This window comes from Patagioenas fasciata, chromosome 22, assembly GCF_037038585.1.
Source record: "Patagioenas fasciata isolate bPatFas1 chromosome 22, bPatFas1.hap1, whole genome shotgun sequence".
Taxonomy (NCBI): Eukaryota; Metazoa; Chordata; class Aves; order Columbiformes; family Columbidae; genus Patagioenas; species Patagioenas fasciata.
In genome coordinates this window covers 8018971-8039205 of record NC_092541.1, presented here as the reverse complement: position 1 = coordinate 8039205, position 20235 = coordinate 8018971, and the positions used below count along the sequence as shown (strand labels likewise).

At 58.2% G+C, this 20235-nt stretch overlaps 1 long non-coding RNA gene across 1 annotated transcript; it reads left to right on the top strand.

Moving 5' to 3' along the window:
- The first annotated feature begins 5402 nt into the window (after nt 1-5402).
- LOC136111824 (uncharacterized) lies at nt 5403-18542 on the top strand. The gene is made up of 4 exons (XR_011742204.1): nt 5403-5812; nt 17111-17177; nt 17249-17409; nt 17792-18542. It is a non-coding gene; the product is annotated as an uncharacterized lncRNA (long non-coding RNA).
- Nucleotides 18543-20235: the final 1693 nt, after the last annotated feature.

The following is a 20235-nucleotide window of genomic DNA, read 5'->3' as shown; positions in this document are numbered from 1 at the left end:
TGTCACAATGGGCACTGGGGACAAAGAGGGGGTCCCCATGGTGTCACAATGGGCCCAAGTGACAAGGAGGGTGCCCATGGTGCCACGATGAGCCCTGGGGACATGGGGGTCCCCCGGATGTCACAATGGGCCCTGGGGACAATTGGGGGTGCCCAGTATGTCACAATGGGCCCTGGGGACACAGGAGTTCCCACGGTGTCACAATGGGCCCTGGGGACAAAGTGGGGTCCTGGGAAGTCACAATGGGTCCCAGTGACAAACGGAGTCCCCATGGTGCCACAATGGGCTCTGGGGACAAAGGGGGGTCCCAGGATGTCACAATGGGGCCTGGGGACAATGGCGGGTCCTGGGATGTCACAATGGCCCCAGTGACAAAGGGGGTGCCCAGTATGTCACAATAGGCCCTGGGGACAAGGGGGGTCCCCAGGATGTCACAATAGGAACTGGGGACAATGGGGGGTCCTGGGATGTCACAATGGGCCCTGAGGACAAAGGGGTTCCCCAGGATGTCACAATGGGTTCTGGGGACAATGGGCGGTCCTGGGACGTCACAATGGGCCCTGGGGACAAAGGTGGGTCCTGGGATGTCACAATGGGCCTGGAGACAAAAGGGGTACCCATAGTGCCAAAATGGGCCCTGGGGACAATGGGTGGTCCTGGGACGTCACAATGGGCCCTGGGGACAAGGGGGATCCCCACCCTGTCACAATGGGCCCTGGGGACAAAGGGGGTCCCCGAAGGTGTCACAATGGGCCCTTGGGAGAAAGGGAGGTCCCCAGGATGTCACAATTGGCCCTGGGGACAAAGGGGGTCCCCATGGTGCCACAATGAGCCCTGAGGACAAGGGGAGGTCCCCATGGTGTCACAATGGGTCCCCAGTGACAAGGGGGTCCCCCATGGTGTCACAATGAGCCCTGGCGACAATGGGGGGTCCTGGGGACAAGGGGTTTAGGGGGTTGTGTTAGGGGGTTGGAGGATTAGGTGGTGCAGGATTTGGGGGTGCAAGGCTGGGGGAGCAGGATTTTGGGGGCCTGATTTGGGGCTACAGGGTCTGGGGTTGCAGGTTCCAGGGGTGCAGGATTTGGGGGTTCACGGTTTAGGGCAGTAGGATCTTTGGGTGCAGGAGTTTGGGGTGCCTGGTTTGGGGGCCAGGATTTGGGGTTGCAGGATTTAGGGGTGCAGTGGTTTGGAGTGTAGTGTTTTGGGGTGCAGGGTTTGGGGAAGGAGGATATGGGGGTGCAGGGTTTAGGGTGCAGGATCTTGGGGTGCAGGGGTTTGGGGTGGAGGGCTTGGTAGGGCAGGATTTGGGGGTGGAAAGTTTAGGGGGTAGGGTGGGGGTGCAGGATTTGGGGGTGAAGGGGTTGTGGGGTGCAGGGTTGTGGGGTGCAGGGTTTGGGAGATCGGGACGTGGGGCTGGAGGATTTGGGGGTGCAGGGTTTGGAGCAGCAGGATCTGGGGGTGCAGAGTTGGGGGGTGCAAGATTCAGGGTAGCAGGGTTTTGGGGAGCAGGGTTTAGGGGTCAGGTTTTAGGGGGACAGGGTTTGAGGGGCAGGGTTGGGAAGAATGATTTTGGGGTGCAGGGTTTAGGGCAGCAGGATCGTGGGGTGAAGGGGTTTGCTGTGAAGGGTTGGGTAGGACAGGATTTGGGGTGCAGGCTTTTAGGGTGCAACTTGTGGGGGGCAGGATTTGGGGTTCAGGGTTTGGGGGTGCAGGTCTTGGGGAGGCAGAATTGGGGGTGCAGGTTATTGGAGTTCAGAGATTTGGGGGTGCAGATTTTGGGTGTTCAGGACCTGGGGGTGCAGGATTTGGGGATGTAGGTTTTGGGGGGGCAGGGTTTAGGGTTTCAGTATCTTGGGTTGAAGAGGTTTGGGGTGAAGGGTTGTGTACGGCAGGATTTGGGGGTGCAGGGCTTTGGGCTGCAGGGTTCGCATGTTCAGGAATCTGGGGGTGCAGGATTTGGGTTTGCAGGTTTGGGGAATTTTGCGGTAAAGGATTTGGGGTGCAGGGTTGGGGGACGCAGGATCTGAGGGTGCAGCGTTTGGGGTGCAGAGTTAGGGGCTGCAGGATCTGGGGTGCAGGGTTTGGGGGGCACTGATTTGGGGGAAGGATTTGCGAGATGCAGGGTTTAAGGGTTTAGAATTTGGAGGTGTCGAATTTTGGGGTGCAGGAGGTGTGGGGTTTGGGGTTGCAGGATTTGGGGGAGAATGGTTTGGGGGTGCAAGACTTGAGGGTGCAGGGTTTGGGGGTTTGGGACATGGGGATGGAGGATTTGGGGGTGCAGGATTTGGGGTGCAGTGTGTGGGGGTGCAAGATCTTGGGGTGTACGAGCTTTGGGTGTGGGATTTGAAGGACAATGATTTGGGGGTGCAGGGATTGGGGGTGTAGGGTTTTGGGGTTGCTGCATTTGGAGATTCGGGACGTGGAGGTCAAGGATTTAGGGGTACAAGGGTTGGTTGCAGGATTTGGGGTACAGGGTTTGGTTGCAGGATTTGGGGTGCAGGGTTTGAAGTGCAGGGCTAAAGGGGGCAGGATTTGGAGGTGCAAGATTTGGTGGTCTGGGGTATTGGGGTGCAGGGTTTTGGGGTGAGGGATTTGGGGGTCAGGATGTGGGGTGGAGGATTTGAGCGTGCGTGCTGTTGGGGCACAGAGTTTCGGGGGACAGATCTGGGGGTGCAGGGTTTGTGGGGCAGGATTCAGGGCTGTAGGCTTTGGGGGTGGAGTGTTTTGGGGAGGATTTGGGGTGCAGGGTTGAAGGGTTTAGGATCTGGAGGTGCAGAGTTCTGGGGTGCAGGGTGTTGGGTGCAGGATCTGGTGTTCCAGGATTTATGGGTGCAGGGTGTTGGGGGCTTAGGGTAGGAGGATCTTGGGGTGCAGGGCTGAAGGGTTTGGTATGGCAGGATTTGGGGGTGCAGGGCTTTAGGGTGAGGCTTTGGGGGTGCAGGTTTCATGTCTTTAGGAACTGGGGGAGCAGGATTTTGTGGTGCAGATTTTTGAATCAAGTTTGAGGGGCCTTGATTTTGGGGTGCATGGTTTGAGGAAGCAGGATTTAGGGTGCAGTGTTTGGGGGTGCAGGGTTGGGTAAGGAAGGATCTGAGGGTGCAGGGTTTGAAGTTTCGGGACTTGGGGGTGCATGATCTTGGGGTGTACGAGTTTTGGATGTAGGATTTGAAGGAAAATGATTTGGGGGTGCAGGGTTGGGGGTGCAGGGTTTGGGGAGCCAGGGTGAGGGTCAGGGTTCTGTGGGGCCAGGCTTGAGGAGGCAGAATTTTGGGAAGCACAGCTTGGACAGCTAAGTTTGGGGTGCAGGGGTTGGGAATTCAGGCTTTGGGTGTGAAGAGTTTCGGGGAGCAGGGTTTGGGAGTTCATGATGTGGGGATGGAGGAATTGGGGGTGCAGGGTTTGGTGGGCAAGGGTTTGGGGTGCCTGGTTTAGGGTTGCAGGATTTGGGGGTCAAGGGTTTGGAGGTGCAGGGGTTTGGGGGGCAGGATATAGGGGTGCAGGATTTGAGGGTGCAGGGTTGTGGAGTGCAGAGATTTAGGGGTGCAAGATATGGGCTTGTATGGTTTTGGGGTGTAGGTTTTGGGGAGGGAAGATTTGGGTTGCAGAGTTTGGAGGTGCCAGGTTTGTGGTTGCAGGTTTTAGGGGTACAGGGTTTGGGAGTTCGGGACGTGGGGCAGGAGGATTTGGGGGTGCAGGATTTCCAAGGTCAGGTTTTGTGTATGCAGGGTTTGGGGGGAGGGTTTGGGGGTACAGGGTCCACATGTTTAGGACCTGGAGGTACAGAATTTAAGTGTGCAGGGGTCTGGGGTGCTGGGTTTTGGGGTGCAGGATCTGGGGGTGCAAGGTTTGGGGGTGCAGGGTTTGGAAGCACAAGGTGTTGCAGTGCAGGGTTTGAGGTTTCAAGATTCAAGGTTCCAGGATTTGGGGGTGCAGTGTTAGGGGGTGAATGCTTTCGGGGTGCAGGGTTTGGGGGTGTATGATCTGGGGATGAAGGGTTCCAGTGTGCAGGGTTAGGGGGGAAGGATTTGGGGGTGTAGGGGTTTGTAGTGCAAGGTTTGGTTCCAGGATTGATGGGCACAGGGTGTTGCGGGTTTAGGGTAGGAGGATCTTGGGGTGCAGGGCTGAAGGGTTTGATAGGGCCGGATTTGGGGGTGCAGGGCTTCAGGGTGAGGTTTTCGGGATGCAGGTTTCATGTCTTTAGGAACTTGGGGGGTAGGATTTTGGGGTGCTGGGCTTTGGGGTGCAGTGTTAGGGGGCAGGTTTTGGGGTGCAGGGTTTGGGGGGCAGGTTTTGCGTGTTCAGGAACAGGGGGTGCAGGATTTTGCGATGAAGGGCTCTGCGGTTCTGGGGTTGGCCTGCAGGGTTTGGGGTGCAGTATTTTGGGGTGCAGGGGTTTGGGGTTCAGGACCTGTGTCTGCAGGGTCTTAGGGAACAGGATTTCAGGGGTGCAGGATTTGAGGGGCGGCGGCCTTGGGGGCCTTGAGGATGAAGGATGTGGCAGTGCAGGATCTTGGGGTGCAGGGTTTGGTGGGCAAGGGTTTGGGGGTGCCTGATTTAGGGTTGCAGGATTTGGGGGTCAAGGGTTTGGAGGTGCAGGGTTTGGGGGGCAGGATATAGGGGAGCAGGATTTGAGGGTGCAGGGTTGTGGAGTGCACAGATTTAGGGGTGCAAGGTCTGAGATCGTTAGGTTCTGGTGTGCGGGTTTTGGGGAGGGAGGATTTGGGGTGCAGGGTATAAGGGTTTGGGATCTGGAGGTGCAGACTTTTGGGGTGCAGGCTGTTGGGTGCAGGATCTGAGATTCCAGGATTTATGGGTGCAGGGTGTTGGGGCTTTAGGGTAGGAGGATCTTAGGGTGTGGGGCTGAAGGGTTTGGTAAGGTCAGATTTGGGGGTGCAGGGCTTTAGGGTGAGGCTTTGGGGGTGCAGGTTTTGGGGGTGGGGTATTTGGGGGTACAGGGTGTTGAGGAAGGATCTGGGGGTGCAATATTTGGGCTTTAAGGGTTTAGGGGGGCAGGATCTGGCAGTGCAGAGTGTGGGGACAGGACCTGGGGGTGCAGCGTTTGGGGTTACAGGTTTTGGGGGTGCAGGGTTAAGGGAATCGTTTGAGATGCAGGGTTATGAGAGTGCAGGATTTCTGGGTGCAGAGTTTGGGGTGCTGGGTATGGGGCAGCAGGATCTGGGGGTGCAGGTTTTGGGGGTGCATTCATTTGGGGGGAGGATCTGGGGGTCCAGGGTTAAAGGGTTCAGGATTTGGAGGTGTAGGGGTTTGAGGTGCAGGGTTTTGAGGTGCAGGGTTTGGGGGTGCAAGGTGTGAGGGGCAGGACTAAGGATTGCACGGTTTTGGCGGTAGGATTTGGGGTGTAGGGTATGGGGTGTAGGAACTGGGGGTGCCTGATTTGGGGTGATCACTGCTGATCCGCACACACTCGCTCTCTCTGGTATTCACCTCCACTCCTGCTCCTTCACCTCCCCACTGTTCTCTCCATCTCCTCTCTTATCGTTCCCACCACACTCTGCACACAGACCCGACCACTGAGAATGTTCCAGAACACGCTGATCCAAACCCCGCTGGGACCTCCGGGCTCCATGGCAATGTGAAAATGGAGTGTGCCACAGAATCCCTTTGGGTGTCAAACACCTTGAAGGTGCTGGAGTCCAAGCACAACCCCCCGGCGCTGCCCACGGCCCTCAGGAGCTCCTGTGGAAACCCCTCCCGGGATGGCGGCTCCAGCCCTGCCCTGGGCAGCCCGTTCAGTGCCCGACAGCCCTCACTGGGAGGAACAGCTCCCAGGCTCCAGCCAGAAGCTCACCCGGTACCGCTGGGGCCGTCTCCTCTCCTCCTGCCGCTCGTTCCCGGGCAGAGTCCCCGAAGCCCGCTCTCCGGGCGCTCTGCGGGCGGCTCCTGGCCCGGCCGCCCCCCGCACTCCCGCTCTGGCTCCGCCCCAAGGCTCAGGCGGGAACGGCCGCTGCGTCCCGGCCGGCCAATCGCAGCTCGCCGCCTCAGCCCCGCCCCCTCAAACCAGCCCTTGGCCCCGCCCCCTCCCCCCATCCCCTCAGGGAGGAGCATGGTCACCCTGCACCCCCAAATCCTGAACCCCCAAATCCTGCACCTCAAATGCTCCACCCCCTTAACACTGCACCCCCAAAACCTGAACCACCAAATCCTTCACCCCCAAAACCTCCCTCCTCCAAACCCTGCACTTCAAAATGCTGCACCCCCAAATCCTTCTCCCCAACACCCTGCACCCCCAGATCCTGACCCCAAAACCCTGCACCCCAAATCCTGTACCCCAAAGCCCTGCACTCTCAAATCATACATGCCCAGAACGTGCACCCTAAACTGTGCACCCCAAAATGCTAAACCTCTTAACCCTGCACCCCCAAATCCTCCAGACCCATGTCCCGAACCCAGCACCCCAAAATCTACCCCCAAAAACCTACATCCCCAAATCCTGCACCCCCAGGTCCTGAACACCCAAAATCTGCACCCCCAATTCTGCCTCCCCAAGACCTGCACCCCCAATTCTGCCTCCACAAGACCTTCACCCCCAGTCTCTGCTCCACTAAATCCTACACCCCCAAACCCTGGACCCCCAATCCCCTGTACCCCAAATCCTGCCCCCACAAGTTGCACCCTAAAATCCTGCACCCCAAATCCTGTCCTACCCAACCCTTCACCCCAAACCCCTTCACCCCAACATCCTGCTGCCCTAAACCCTGCACCCCAAAATCATCCCTCCCAACCCTGCCCCCCAAACCCTGTCCCCCTAAAGCCTGACCCCTAAATCCTGCTCCCCCAAAACCCTGCTACCCCCAATCTTGCACCCCCAGATCCTGCTGCTCCAAACCCTGCACCCCCAAATCCTCCAGCCCCACGTACCGATCTCCCAAACCCTGCAGCCCAGAACCCTGCACCCCACAACCCCTTCACCCCCAAATCCTGCACCCCCAGCCCTACCCAATAAACTTTCTAACCCCAAATCCTGCCCTACCAAGCCCTCCACCCCAAACCCCTGCACCCCAAGATCCTGCACCCTAAACCCTGCACCCCCATATCCTCCTTCCCCAAACCCTGCACCCCAAAACACTGCACTCCAAACCACTGCACCCCTAAACCCTGAACCCCCAAATCCTGCACCCCTGGAACCTGCAACCCCAGACCCTGTAGCCCCAAATCAGGCCCCACAAAATCCTGCTCCCCCAGCCTTGCACCCCCAAATCCTGCACCACCTAATCCTCCAACCCCTAACACAACCCCCTAACCCCTTGTCCCCAGGTCCCATTGTGAGATCCCAGGACCCCTCATTGTCCCCAGGGCCCATTGTAACATCCCAGGACCCCCGCTTGTCCCCAGGGCCCATTGTGGCACTATGGGGACCCCCTTTGTCACTGGGGCCCATTGTGACATCCCAGGACCCCACTTTGTCCCCCGGGCCCATTGTGACATCCCAGGACCCCCCATTGCCCCCAGGGCCCATTGTGACATCCTGGGGTCGCCCTTTGTCCCCAGGGCCCATTGTGTCGTCCCAGGACCCCCCATTGTCCCCACGGCCCATTGTGACATCTTGGGGACCCCCTTTGTCCCCAGGGCCCATTGTAATGTCCCAGGACCCCCCATTGTCCCCAGGGCCCATTGTGACATCCTGGGGTCCCCCTTTTGTCGCCTGGGCCCATTGTGACACTGTGGGGATCCCCTTTTGTCCCCTGGGCCCATTGTGACACTTTGGGGATCCCCTTTGTCCCCAGGGCCCATTGTGAGATCCTGGGGAATCCCTTTCTCCCCAGGGACCATTGTGACATCCCAGGACCCCCCATTGTCCCCAGAAGCCATTGTGACATCCCGGGGACCCCCCTTTGTCCCCAGGGCCCATTGTGACATTCGGGGGACCCCCCTTTCTCGCTAGGGCCCATTGTGACACCGTGAGGATCTCCTTTGTCCCCTAGACCCATTGTGACGTCTCAGGACCCCCCGTTGTCCTCAGAGCCCATTGTGACATCCTGGGACCCCCCTTTGTCCCCAGTGGTCATTGTGAAATCCTGGGCCCTCCTTTGTCCCCAGGGCCCATTGTGGCACCATGGGACCGCCTTTGTCACTGGGGACCATTGTGACATTCCAGGATTCCACTTTATACCCAGGACCCGTTCTGACACCGTGGGGACCCCCTTTGTCCCCAGGGCCCATTGTGACATCCCAGGACTCTCCATTGTCCCCAGGGCCCATTGTGACGTCCTGGGGACCCCCCTTTGTCACCAGGGCCCATTGTGACGTCCCAGGACCCCCCGTTATCCCCAAGGCCCATTGTGACATCTTGGGGACCCCCCTTTGTCCCCAAGACCCGTTGTGGCATTCTGGGGACCCCCAATTGTCCCAGGGCCCATGGTGACATTCCAGGACCCCTTTTGTCCCCAGTGCCCATTGTAAAATCCTGGGGACCCCTCCTTGTCCCCAGGGCGCATTGTGGCACCATGGGGACCCCATTTGTCTCCTGGGCCCATTGTGACATCACAGGACGCCCCTCTATCCCCAGGGCCTATTCTGACACTGTCGGGAACCCCCTTGTCCCCAGGGCCCATTGTGACATCCCAGGACCCCTCATTGTCCCCAGGGCCTATTGCGTCATCCTGGGGATCCCCCCTTGTCTCTAGGGCCCATTGTGACGTCCCAGGACCCCTCGTGTCCCCAGAGTCCATTGTGACATCCTGGGGAACTCCCTTTGTCCCCAGGGCCCATTCTGCTGTTCAGGGGACCCCCCTTTGTCCCTAGGGACCATTGTGACATCCTGGGGATCCGTATGTCCCCAGGGCCTATTGTGGCACCATGGGGACCCCTTTTGTCTCCAGGGCCTATTGTGACATCACAGGACGCTCCTTTGTCCCCAGGGCCCATTGTGACAGGGTAGGGACCCCTTTGTCCCCAGAGCCCATTGTGACATCCTGCAGAGCCCCCTTGTCCCCAGAGCCCATTGTGACATCCTGGGGAGCCCCCTTTGTCCCCAGGGCCCATTGTGACATTCAGGGGACCCCTCTTTGTCCCCAGGGCCCTTTGTGAAAAACCTGGGGACCCCCTCTTTGTCCCCAGGGCCCAGTGTGACGTAACAGGATGCCCCATTGTCCCCTGGACCCATTGTGACATCTTGGGGACCCCCTTTGTCCCCAGGGCCTATTGTGACATCCTGGGGACTCCCTTTGTCCCCAGGGCCCATCGTGACACTGCGGGTACCCCCCCTTTGTCTCCAGTGCCCATTGTAACATCCTTGGGACCGCCCTTGTCCCCAGACCCCATTGTGACACCATGGGGACCTCGCTTGTCCTCAGGGCCCATTATGACATTCAGGGGACCCCTCTTTATTTCCAGGGCCCATTACGAAATCCTGGGGACCCCCTATTTTTCCCCAGGGCTCATTGTGACATCCTTAGGACCCCCTTGGTCCCCAGAGCCCATTGTGACATCCTGGGGAGCCACCTTTGTCCCCAGGGCCCATTTTGGCACCATGGGGACTCCCTTTGTCACTGGGGCCCATTGTGACATCCCAGGAATCCCCTTGTCCCCAGGGCCCATTGTGACATTCAGGGTACTCCTCTTTGACCCCAGGGCCCATTGTGACACTATGAGGACCCCCACTTTGTCCCCAGGGCCCATTGTGACACCGTGGGGACCCTCTTTGTCCCCAGGGCCCACTGTGACATTCCAGGACCCAAATTGTCCCCAGGGCCTATTGTGACATCCTGGGGACCCCCCTTGTCCCCAGGGCTCATTGTGACATCCTGGGGACGCCCTTTGTCCACAGGGCCCATTGTGACATCCTTGGGACCGCTATTGTCCCCAGAGCCCATTGTGATACCGTGGGGACCCTGGTTGTTCTCAGGCCCATTGTGAGATTCAGGGGACACCCCCTTGTCTCCAGGGTCCATTGTGACGTCCCAGGACCCTCCATTGTTCCCAGGTCCTATTGTGACACTGTGGGGACCCCCTTTGTCCCCAGAGCCCATTGTGACAGGGTGGGACCCCCCTTCTCCCCAGAGGCCATTGTGGCATCCCAGGCCCCTCCCTTGTCCCCAGGGCTCATTTTGACATCCTGGGGAGCACCCTTTGTCCCCAAGCCCCATTGTGACATCCCAGGACCCCCCATCGTCCCCAGGGACCATTGTGACATCCTGGGGACCTGCTTTGCCCCCAGGGCCCATTGTGATGTGCCAGGACCCTCTTTGTCTCCAGCGCCCATTGTGACATCCTGGGGACCCCCCTTATGCCCAGAGACCATTGTGATATCATGGAGACCCTCCTTTGCCCCAGGGTCCATTGTGACACCGTGGGGACGCCCTTTGTCCCCAGGGCCTATTGTGACACCGTCGGGACCCCCTTTGTCCCCAGGGCCCATTGTGATATCCTGGGGACCCCCTTTGACCCCAGGGCCCATTGTGACACCCTGGGGACGCCCTTTGTCCCCAGAGCCCATTGTGGCACCATGGTGAACCCCTTTGTCACTGGGGCCCATTGTGACATACCAGGACCCCACTTTGTCCCCAGGGCCCCCTGTGACACCGTGGGGACCCCCCTTGACTCCAGGCCCCATTGTGACATCCTGGGGACCCCATTCTCACCAGAGCCCATTGTGACATCCTGGGGATGCCCTTTGTCCCCAGGGCCCATTGTGGCACCATGGGGATCCCCTTTGTCCCCAGGGTCCATTGTGGCACCTTCATGACTCCTCTTTGTCCCCAGGGTCTATTGTGACATCCTGGGTACCCTCCCTTGTCTCCAGGACCCATTGTGACGTCCCAGGACCCTGCATTGTCCTTAGGCCCATTGTGAAATCCTGGGGACCCCCGCTCTGTCCCCAGGGCCCATTGTGACATCCTGAGGACCCCCTTTGTCCCCAGGGCCTATTGTGACATTCCAGGACCCCCCCTTGTCCCCAGAGCCCATTGTGACATCGCAGGACCCCCCATTGTCCCCAGGGTCCATTGTGACATCCTGGGGACCCCCTTTGTCACCAGAGCCCATTGTCATATTCTTGGGAGCCCCCTTGGTCCCCAGGGCTCATTGTGACATCCCAGGACCCCCCGTTGTCCCCAGGGCCCATTGTGAACATCCTGGGGACTCCCTTTGTCCCCAGGGCCCATTGTGACATCGCAGGACCCCCCATTGTCCCCAGGGCCCATTGTGACATCCTGGGGACCCTACTTTGTCCCCAGGAACCATTGTGACATCCTGGGGACCCCCTTGTCCCCAGGGCCCATCGTGGCATCGTGGGGACCCTCCCCTTTGTCTCCAGTGCCCATTGTGACATCCTTTGTCCTCAGGGCCCATTATGAGATTCAGGGGACCCCTCTTTGTTTCCAGGGTCCATTATCAAATCCTGGGGACCCCCTATTTGTCCCCAGGGCTCATTGTGACATCCTAAGGACCCCCTTGGTCCCCAGAGCCCATTGTGACATCCTGGGGAGCCCCCTTTGTCCCCAGGGCCCATTGTAACATCCCAGGACCACCCTTTGTCCCCAGGGCCCATTGTGACATCCCCGGACCCCCCATTGTCCCTAGGCCCCATTGTGACATCCTGGGGACCCCTTTTGTCACCAGGACCCATTGTGAGATTCCAGGACCCCACTTGTCCCCACGGCCATTGTGACATCATGGGGACCCCCTTTGTCCCGAGGTCCCATTGTGACATCCAGGGGACCTCCTTTGTCCCCAAAGTCCATTGTGACATCCTGGGGACACCTATGTCCCCCGGACAAATTGTGAAATCCTGGGGACCGCCCTTTGTCCCCAGGGCCCATTGTGACACCGTTGGGACCCCCTTTGTCTCCAGGGCCCATTGTGACATTCACAGGACCCCACTTTGTCCCCAGGGCCCATTGTGACATCCGGGGGACCCCCTTGTCCCCCGGGCCCATTTTGGCACCATGGGGACCCTCTTTGTCCCCAGGGCCCATTGTGACATCCTGGGGACCCCCTTTATCCCTAGGGCCCATTTTGACATCCTGGGAACCCCCTTAGTCCCCAGAACCCATTGTGACATTCCAGGACCCCCCTTGTCCCCAGGGTCCATTTTGGCATCCTGGGGACCCTCCTTTGTCCCCAGGACCCATCGTGACATTCAGGGGACCCCCCTTTTTCCCCAAGGCCCATTGTTACACCCTGGGGACCCCCTTTGTCCCCAGGTCCTGTTGTGATGTCCCAGGACCACCCATTATCCCCATAACCCATTTTGAAATCCTGGGGACCCGTCTATGTCCCCAGGGTGCATTGTGACATCCCAGGACCCCTCCTTGTCCTCAGGGCCCATTGTGACATCCTGGGGACCCCTTTGTCACTGGAGCCCATTGTGACATCCTGGGGAGACCCTTTTGTCCCCAGGGCCCATTGTGACACCGTGTGGACCCTCCTTGTCCCCAGGGCCCATTGGGACATTCAGGGGAACCCTCTTTGTCCCCAGGGCCCATTGTGACATCCCAGGACCCTTCCTTGTCCCCAGGGCCCATTGTGACATCCTGGGGACTCCCATTGTCCGCAAGGCCCATTGTGACATCGCAGGATCCCCCTTGTCCCCAGGGCACATTGTGACATCCTGGGGACCCCCTTGTCCCCAGGGTCCATCGTGGCAGCGTGGGGACCCCCCCTTTGTCTCCAGTGCACATTGTGACATCCTGGGGACCCCCCTTGTCCCAAAAGCCCATTGTGACATCCTGGGGAGCCCCCCTTTGTCCCCAGGGCCCATTGTGACATTCTCGTGACTCCCTTTGTCCCCAGGGCGCCTTGTTACGTCCCACGACCCCCCTTTGTCCCCAGGGCCCATTGTGACGTCCCACCACCCCCCGTTGTCCCCAGGGCCCATTGTGATATTTTGGGGAAAGCCCTTTGTCCCCAGGGCCCATTGTGACATCTTCAGGACCCCCCAGTTGTCACCAGGGCCCATTGTGACATCCTGGGGACTCCACATTGTCCCCGGAGTCCATTGTGACATCTAAGGACCCCCCCAATTGTTCCCAGGGCCCATTGTGATATCCTGGGGACCCCCTTGGTCACTGGGGACGCATTGTGACACCATGGGGACCCCCTTTGTCCCCAGGGCCCATTGTGAAATCCCAGGACCCCGCTTTGTCCCCAGGGCCCATTGTGACATCCTGGGGACCCCCCGCTGTCCCCAGGGCCCATTGTGGCACCATGGGGAACCCTTTGTCCCCAGGGCCCATTGTGACATCCCAGGACCCCACTTTGTCCCCTGGGCCCATGGCGACACTGCGGGGACCCCGCTTTTCCTCATGGACCATTGTGATATTCAGGGGCCATTTTTGTCCCCAGGGCATATTGTGACATCCTGGGGACCCCCCTTGTCTCCAGGTCCCATTGTGACATCCCTGGACCTCTCATTGTTCCCAAGGCCCATTGTGACATCCCAGGACCCCCCCTTGTCCGCAGTGTTCATTGCGACATCCTGGGGAGCCCCCTTTATCCCCCATTCTGACATTCTGGGGACCCCCTTTGTCCCCAAGGACCATTATGACACCGTGAGGACCCCCTTTGTCACTGGGGCCCATTGTGACATCCCAGGACCCCACTTTGTCCCCAGGACCCATTGTGACACCATGGAGACCCCCCTTGTCCCCAGGGTCAGTTGTGACATTCAGGGGACCCCTCTTCGTCCCCAGGGCCCATTGTGACATTCCAGGACCCCCCTTGCCCCCAGGGCCCATTCTGAAATTTTGGGGACCCCCTTTGTCCCCACGGCCCATTGTGACACCATGAGGACCCCACTTGGTCCTTAGGGCCCATTGTGGCACCTTGGGGACCCCACCTTTGTCTCCAGTGTACATTGTGACATCCTGGAGACCCCGCTTTGTCCCCAGGGCCCATAGTGACACCGTGGTGAGCGCCTTTATCCCCATAGCCCATTGTGACAGCGTGGGGACTCCCATTGACCCCTGGGCCCATTGTGACATGCCAGGACCCCCTCATTGTCCCCACGGCCCACTGTGACATCCTGGGGACCTCCCTTTGTCCCCAGGGCCCATTGTGACATCCCAGAACCCCCCATTGTCCCCAGGGCCCATTGTGACACCATGGGGACCCCCTTTGTCACCAGGGCCCATTGTGACATCCTGGGGATCCTCTTTGTCCCCAGGGCCCATTGTGACATCCTGGGGACCTCTCTTTGTGCCCAGGGCCCATTGTGACATCCCAGGACGCCACATTGTCCCCAGGGCCCATTGTGACATCCTGGGAAACCCCCTTGTCCCCAGGGCCCATTGTGACACCGTGGGGACCCCCCTTGTCCCCAAGGCCCATTGTGACATCCTGAAGACCCCACTTTGTGCCCAGAGCCCATTGTGACATCCTGGGGACCCTCTTGTCCCCAGGGCCCATTGTGACACCGTGGGGACCCCCTTTATTTTCAGGGCCCATTATGACATCCTGAGGACCTCCTTTCTCCCAAAGACACATTGTGACATCCCAGGACCCCCATTGTCCCCAGTGCCCATTGTGACATTCAGGGGACCCCCATTGTCCCCAGGGCCCATTGTTACATCCTGGTAACCCCCTTTGTCTCCAGGGCCCATTGTGAGATTCTGGGGACCCCCCGTTGTCCCCTGGGTCCATTGTGACACCATGAGGATCCCCCTTGTCCCCAGGGCGCATTGTGACGTCCCAGGACCCCTCATTGTCCCCAGTGCCCATTGTGACACCATGGGGACCCCCTTTGTCCCCAGGGCCCATTGTGGTACCATGGGGACCCGCTTTGTCCCCATGGCCCATTGTGACATCCCAGGAGCCCCCATTGTCCCGAGGGCCCATTGTGACATTCAGGGGACCCACCTTTGTCCTCAAGACCCATAGATACAGCGTGGGGACCCCCTTCATCCTCAGGGCCCATTGTGACACCAAGGGGACCCCCTTTGTCCCCAGGGCCCATTGCGATGTCCCAGGACCCCCTTTGTCCTCAGGGCCCATTGTGACATCTTGGGCACCCCCCATTGTACCCAGGGCCCATTGTGACATCCTGATGTCCCCCTTGTCCCCAGGGCCCATAGTAACATCATGGGGACCTCCCTTGTCACTGTGGACCAATTGTGACGTCCCAGGACCCCCCATTGTCCCTAGGGCCCATTGTGACACCGTGGGGAGCCCTCTTTTCCCCAGTGCCCATTGTGAAATCCTGGGGACCTCCTTTCTCCCTAGGGCCCATTGTGACGTCCTAGGACCCCCCGTTGTCCCCAGTGCCCATTGTGACATCCCAGGACTCCAGTTTGTCCCCAGGGGCCCATTGTGACTACCATGGTGACCCCCCTTGTCCCCAGCACCCATTGTGACATTCAGGGAACCCCTCTTTGTCCCCAGGGCCCATTGTGACATCCTGGGGACCCCTCTTCGTCCCCAGGGAGCATTGTGACATCCTGGTGACCCCATCTTGTCCCCAGGCCCCATTGTGACGTCCCAGGACCCCCCATTGTCCCCGGAGTCCATTGTGACAGTATGGGGACGCCCTTTGTTCCCAGGGCCCATTGTGGTACCATGGGAACCGTCTTTGTCTCTATAGCCCATTGTGACATCCTGGGGACCCCCTTGTCCCCAGGGCCCATTGTGACATCCTGGGGACCCCACTTGTCACTGGGGACCCATTGTGACATCCTGGGGACCCTCCTTTGTCTCCAGGGCTCATTGTGATACCGTGGGGACCCCCCTTGTCCCCAGGGCCCCGTTGTGACATCCTGGGGACACCCTTTGTCCCCAGGGCCCATTGTGACATCCCAGGACCCCACTTTGTCCCCAGGTCCCATTGTGACATCCTGGGGACCCCTCTTTGTCCCCAGGGCCCATTGTGACATCCTGGGGACCCCCTCTTGTCCCCAAGTCCCATTGTGACATCCTGGGCACCCCCCATTGTTCCCAGGGCCCATTGTGACATCCTGGGGACCCACCTTTGTCCTCAAGGCCCATAGTTACAGCATGGGGACCCCCTTCATCCCCAGGGCCCATTGTGACACCGTGGGGACCCCCCTTGTCCCCAGGGCCCATTGCGACATCCCAGGACCCCCTTTGTCCTCAGGGCCCATTGTGACATCTTGGGCACCCCCCATTGTACCCAGGGCCCATTGTGACATCCTGGGGAACCCCTTGTCCCCAGGACCCATTGTGACATCCTGGGGACTCCACATTGTCCCCAGAGTCCATTGTGACATCCTGGGGACCCACCTTTGTCCTCAAGGCCCATAGTTACACCGTGGGGACCCTCTCTATCCCCAGGGCCCATTGTGACACCGTGCAGACCCCCCTTGTCCCCAGGGCCTATTGTGACGTCCCAGGACCTCCTTTGTCCCCAGGGCTTATTGTGACATCCTGGGCACCCCCCATTGTCCCCAGGGCCCATTGTGACATCCTGGGGACCCCCTCCTGTCCCCAGGGCCCATAGTGACACTGTGGGGACCCCCGATTGTCCCCTGGACCCATTGTGACGTCCCAGGACCCCCTTTGTCCCCAGGGCCCATTGTGACATCCTGGGCACCCCCCACTGTACCCAGGGCCCATTGTGACATCCTGATGTCCTCCTTGTCCCCAGGGCCCATAGTAACACCATGGGGACCACCCTTGTCACTGTGGACCCATTGTGACATCCGGTGGACCCCCCTTTGTCCCCAGGGCCCATTGTTACACCATGGGGACCCCCCTTGTCACTGGGGACCCATTGTGACATCCTGGGGATCCTCCTTTGCCCCCAGGGCTCATTGTGACACCATGGGGACCCCCTCCGTTCCCCAGGGCCCCGTTGTGACATCCTGGGGACACCTGCCGCGATTGAGAGATGGGACGCAGTTTGGTGCAAACAAAATGTCCGCTTTATTCGTTTGCTTTACGTACATTTATACTTCTCCTCAGCACCGTGCTGTGAGCTGATCGGTGTTTCTGTCCGTGCGGTGCAGGCTGATGGGTTCACACTGTGCACCAGACATGCACAGAAGGCTGTTCTAGGACATTTTCTTAAACTGTTGCTACCTCAACCCAAGCAGTCTTCCCTGTGCAAAAACAAGAGTCCCCTTTTACAGGACAGCTTTATTAACTTGTGAACCTTATCTAAACATGAAATCAACACTCTCCATTCCTTCCAATTAAGATTCTCGCCTCTATCCTTCCCATGGCCTGAGACCAACAAGTTCCAGCACATCTCCTTTTACCAGTTGGTAAGTGCTGGGAGTTTTGCTGAGGGCTGCCAAATCCTGTCCCACATAGCCCATGTTGTTAACTCTTTCAGAGCAGGTTGTTCAAGAGGTGTCAGCATCCACGTACAGAGCCTGCGCATCAGCCAGGCAGCAAAGCCACCGTTACAGAAATGCAGACGAGGCTCTTGACCAGCTCCTTGAATCCAGATATCAGCGTGACGTGTCTGCTGAGATTCCCGGGAACACCTAAACTGTAAGTGCAGAGCATGCGAGTCCTCTTTGGGTATCCTGGTTCATCTCCTGACCCATGTGGTGCTTCAGGCTGTGAAGAGAATCAAAACCAGCCATTTGACTGGGGTAGTTCAATTTACCACGTGTCACACAGGGCAGATGAAGGGAGCTCAGGACTCCAGACTCTGCTGCACAGCTGGCACTGCAGAGACTGGAGATGCAGGTGACAGTGTTGTTGAGAATGAGTTCCCTGTTACTGCTATTAGTGACAGTACCACTGTTCAAAAGCATCCTTCAGAGCATATCAGTTTCCCCTTGGCTCCAAAGCTCAGCCTGCTCAGAGTTTGACAGGATTGCTTCAAACCCCTGTGACCCAAATCTCTACAACTGTCTCTCCTCAACAGCCTTTTACCCCAGGAAAGGGAAAACTCCCAATGCAGGCACCAAACCAGCGCCCAACCTGCCTGGAGAGCCAGGACAGCTGTGCCACACAACAACCGCCCTTGAAGAAAGCTGCGGGTAGTGGGAATTTAAATGGTTTCAAACCAAATCATGGAATCATAACATCATAGAATCATTTAGTTTGGAAAAGGGTGGTCTAGGAAAAGTCACCCTTTGTGTCCCCAGGCGCACAGACACTGCTCATGTGCCTCTGCAGAGAGTGGCAGGAGCTGGATCCCCTTCTCGGGACAGACTCCTTCCAGGAGAGACACAGACACAGGGGGAACTCATCAGGTCGTTACGGCATTTCACTCGGCATCAGTTTGACACACTGGGTGCTGTCCTGTGACTGCCCTTTCTGCACAAACGATCATAAAGAGACAACCATTTAGTACAGCATGGTCATGAAGGGGCTGTTATGGAGAAGAAAGCTCACCATGAACTATGGAGAGAGCGAGGAAATTTATAAGAAGCACCAGGAAGAACCAAGAAGCTCGAGGCCTCTTCTGAAGAGCGGGAGGCCTGAGCAGCTGTGATTGGCCATGTGTAGGTGTGGGAGAGGGTCAGGGCCTGTCAGGGAGAAGCAGTGAGATGGCTGATGGCTTCAGTGAACCCTTCCAGCCATGTCTGAGCCCAGAAATGGAAAGCAGTTGATGTCTGCAGCTGGAGGAGGAACAGGTGGAAGATTTTCCTGGGAATATGGAAGGAAGAAAGGCCTCTCTTGGGCTACTCATGTATGGCAGTGACATTTGCATCCTGTGGGCATGGCTGTGCCTGGGAGATGGGGAATGGCTGCTGCTGGGGTGTTTGTGCTCAGCCATGGCCCATGAGCTGACCCTGCTCTGCTCCTCTCTTGCACTGCCCACACTTGGATGGACCTCAGGAATCATCCATGAGCCTGGTGGATGCAGGAACCTCCTGGAGTGATGGGTACGGATCCAAATAGAGGATTCAAGCAAGTGTGGGACTGGGACGTTGAGGTGATTGGTGACCATTGCCAGGTGTATGAAAGAAGCTGGATGAGTTGTGAGGAACTCACAGGCATTTCCACCTCCACAGAAAACCAGAGGTTTGCAGTTAAAGCAACAGCACTTGACATAAAACCCAACGCCAAAACACAAAACACTCACACTGACCACAGGAAAAGCCTTGAAAAGCATTTGAGAAAAATCTACCAGGTCGAGGGGTCAGGGCTCAGCCATTCCGGTGATGAACAAACATCAAGGGCTGACATGGGATGAGAGCCACCTCCCCATGGCCCTCACCACCTGTAACCAGTGTCTCCAAGTCTTTCCTTCACCAGCCTCCAGGGACAGGGACCTGCACTGGTTGTTTCCTTCACAGCTGTGTCAGTGATGGCCCTTCGTGGGGTCCCAAACACCCTCAGAAACTTGGGGTTTGCTTCTGCCTTTCACATGATTAGAGGTTTGTTCATTCTTTCAGTAATACCGCCCGGCAACACTGCCCGGTAATACTGCCTGGTAACACTGCCTGGTAACACCGCCTGGTAACACTGCCCAGTAATAGCGCCCGGCATCTCAGCGCCGCTGCCACAGGAACAAAACACCCCACGAGGAACGACCGAGGGCTCAGCCGCAGCTCCACTCTGGTTTTGAACGCTCCCCAGCACAGGCTGATGGCCGCACTGTAACACACAGAGGCGAAGGGGGAACCTCCCCCTCCCACATCCGAAACTCCGTTTAGAATATAACGAGATTTTACCAAGAACGTATCAAACATTAACGCGATAGGATCAGACAGCACATCTATACCACACTGTCACCTGAAATGGGACTTTCAAAGCTGCTGCTGTGGTGTCTCCATTGCTGACGCTGTGTGAGCCGACGCAGGCAGGCGGCAGAACAACGAGAGGCCACAGGTGCAACACAAAGAGAAAATTGTCACCCCATGCCATGGCTTTGGCCTAAAAATGGGCATGGGCATGGACTTTCTCCACTGCCTTCATTAGAGATGGTAAGAAATGAGGCTGGCGATACTGACTGGGAGCGGCTGCTGTTGTTACCACTCGTATCTGCTCCGCCAGGCGTTCGGGTACCGATGCCGTGGGTACTGATGCTGTGGGTACGGCTGCTACGCTGAGCCAGTGGAGCTGCTCGGTGCCCAGCCAGAATACCTTGACACTGTTAAAAATAAAAGCTTATCAGGTGGCTGCTCTTGTCTAGTTTGCAATTTCTTTAAATGCAGTAATGCTGAGGGGCTTTAGGGTTTCATAAAACTATTTAAAGAAGACAATTTTCTTCATGACACAACTGCCTGCTCTCCTCACCTTGCATTTCATCCAGGTAGCTGATGCAGAGCCATGCCCTGTGGCGGGACGAGTCCAGGCAGTCACTGGTCAGAGAGACCAGCAGTCTCACCAGGGAGCCCAGCTGCCGGCAAGGGCGTC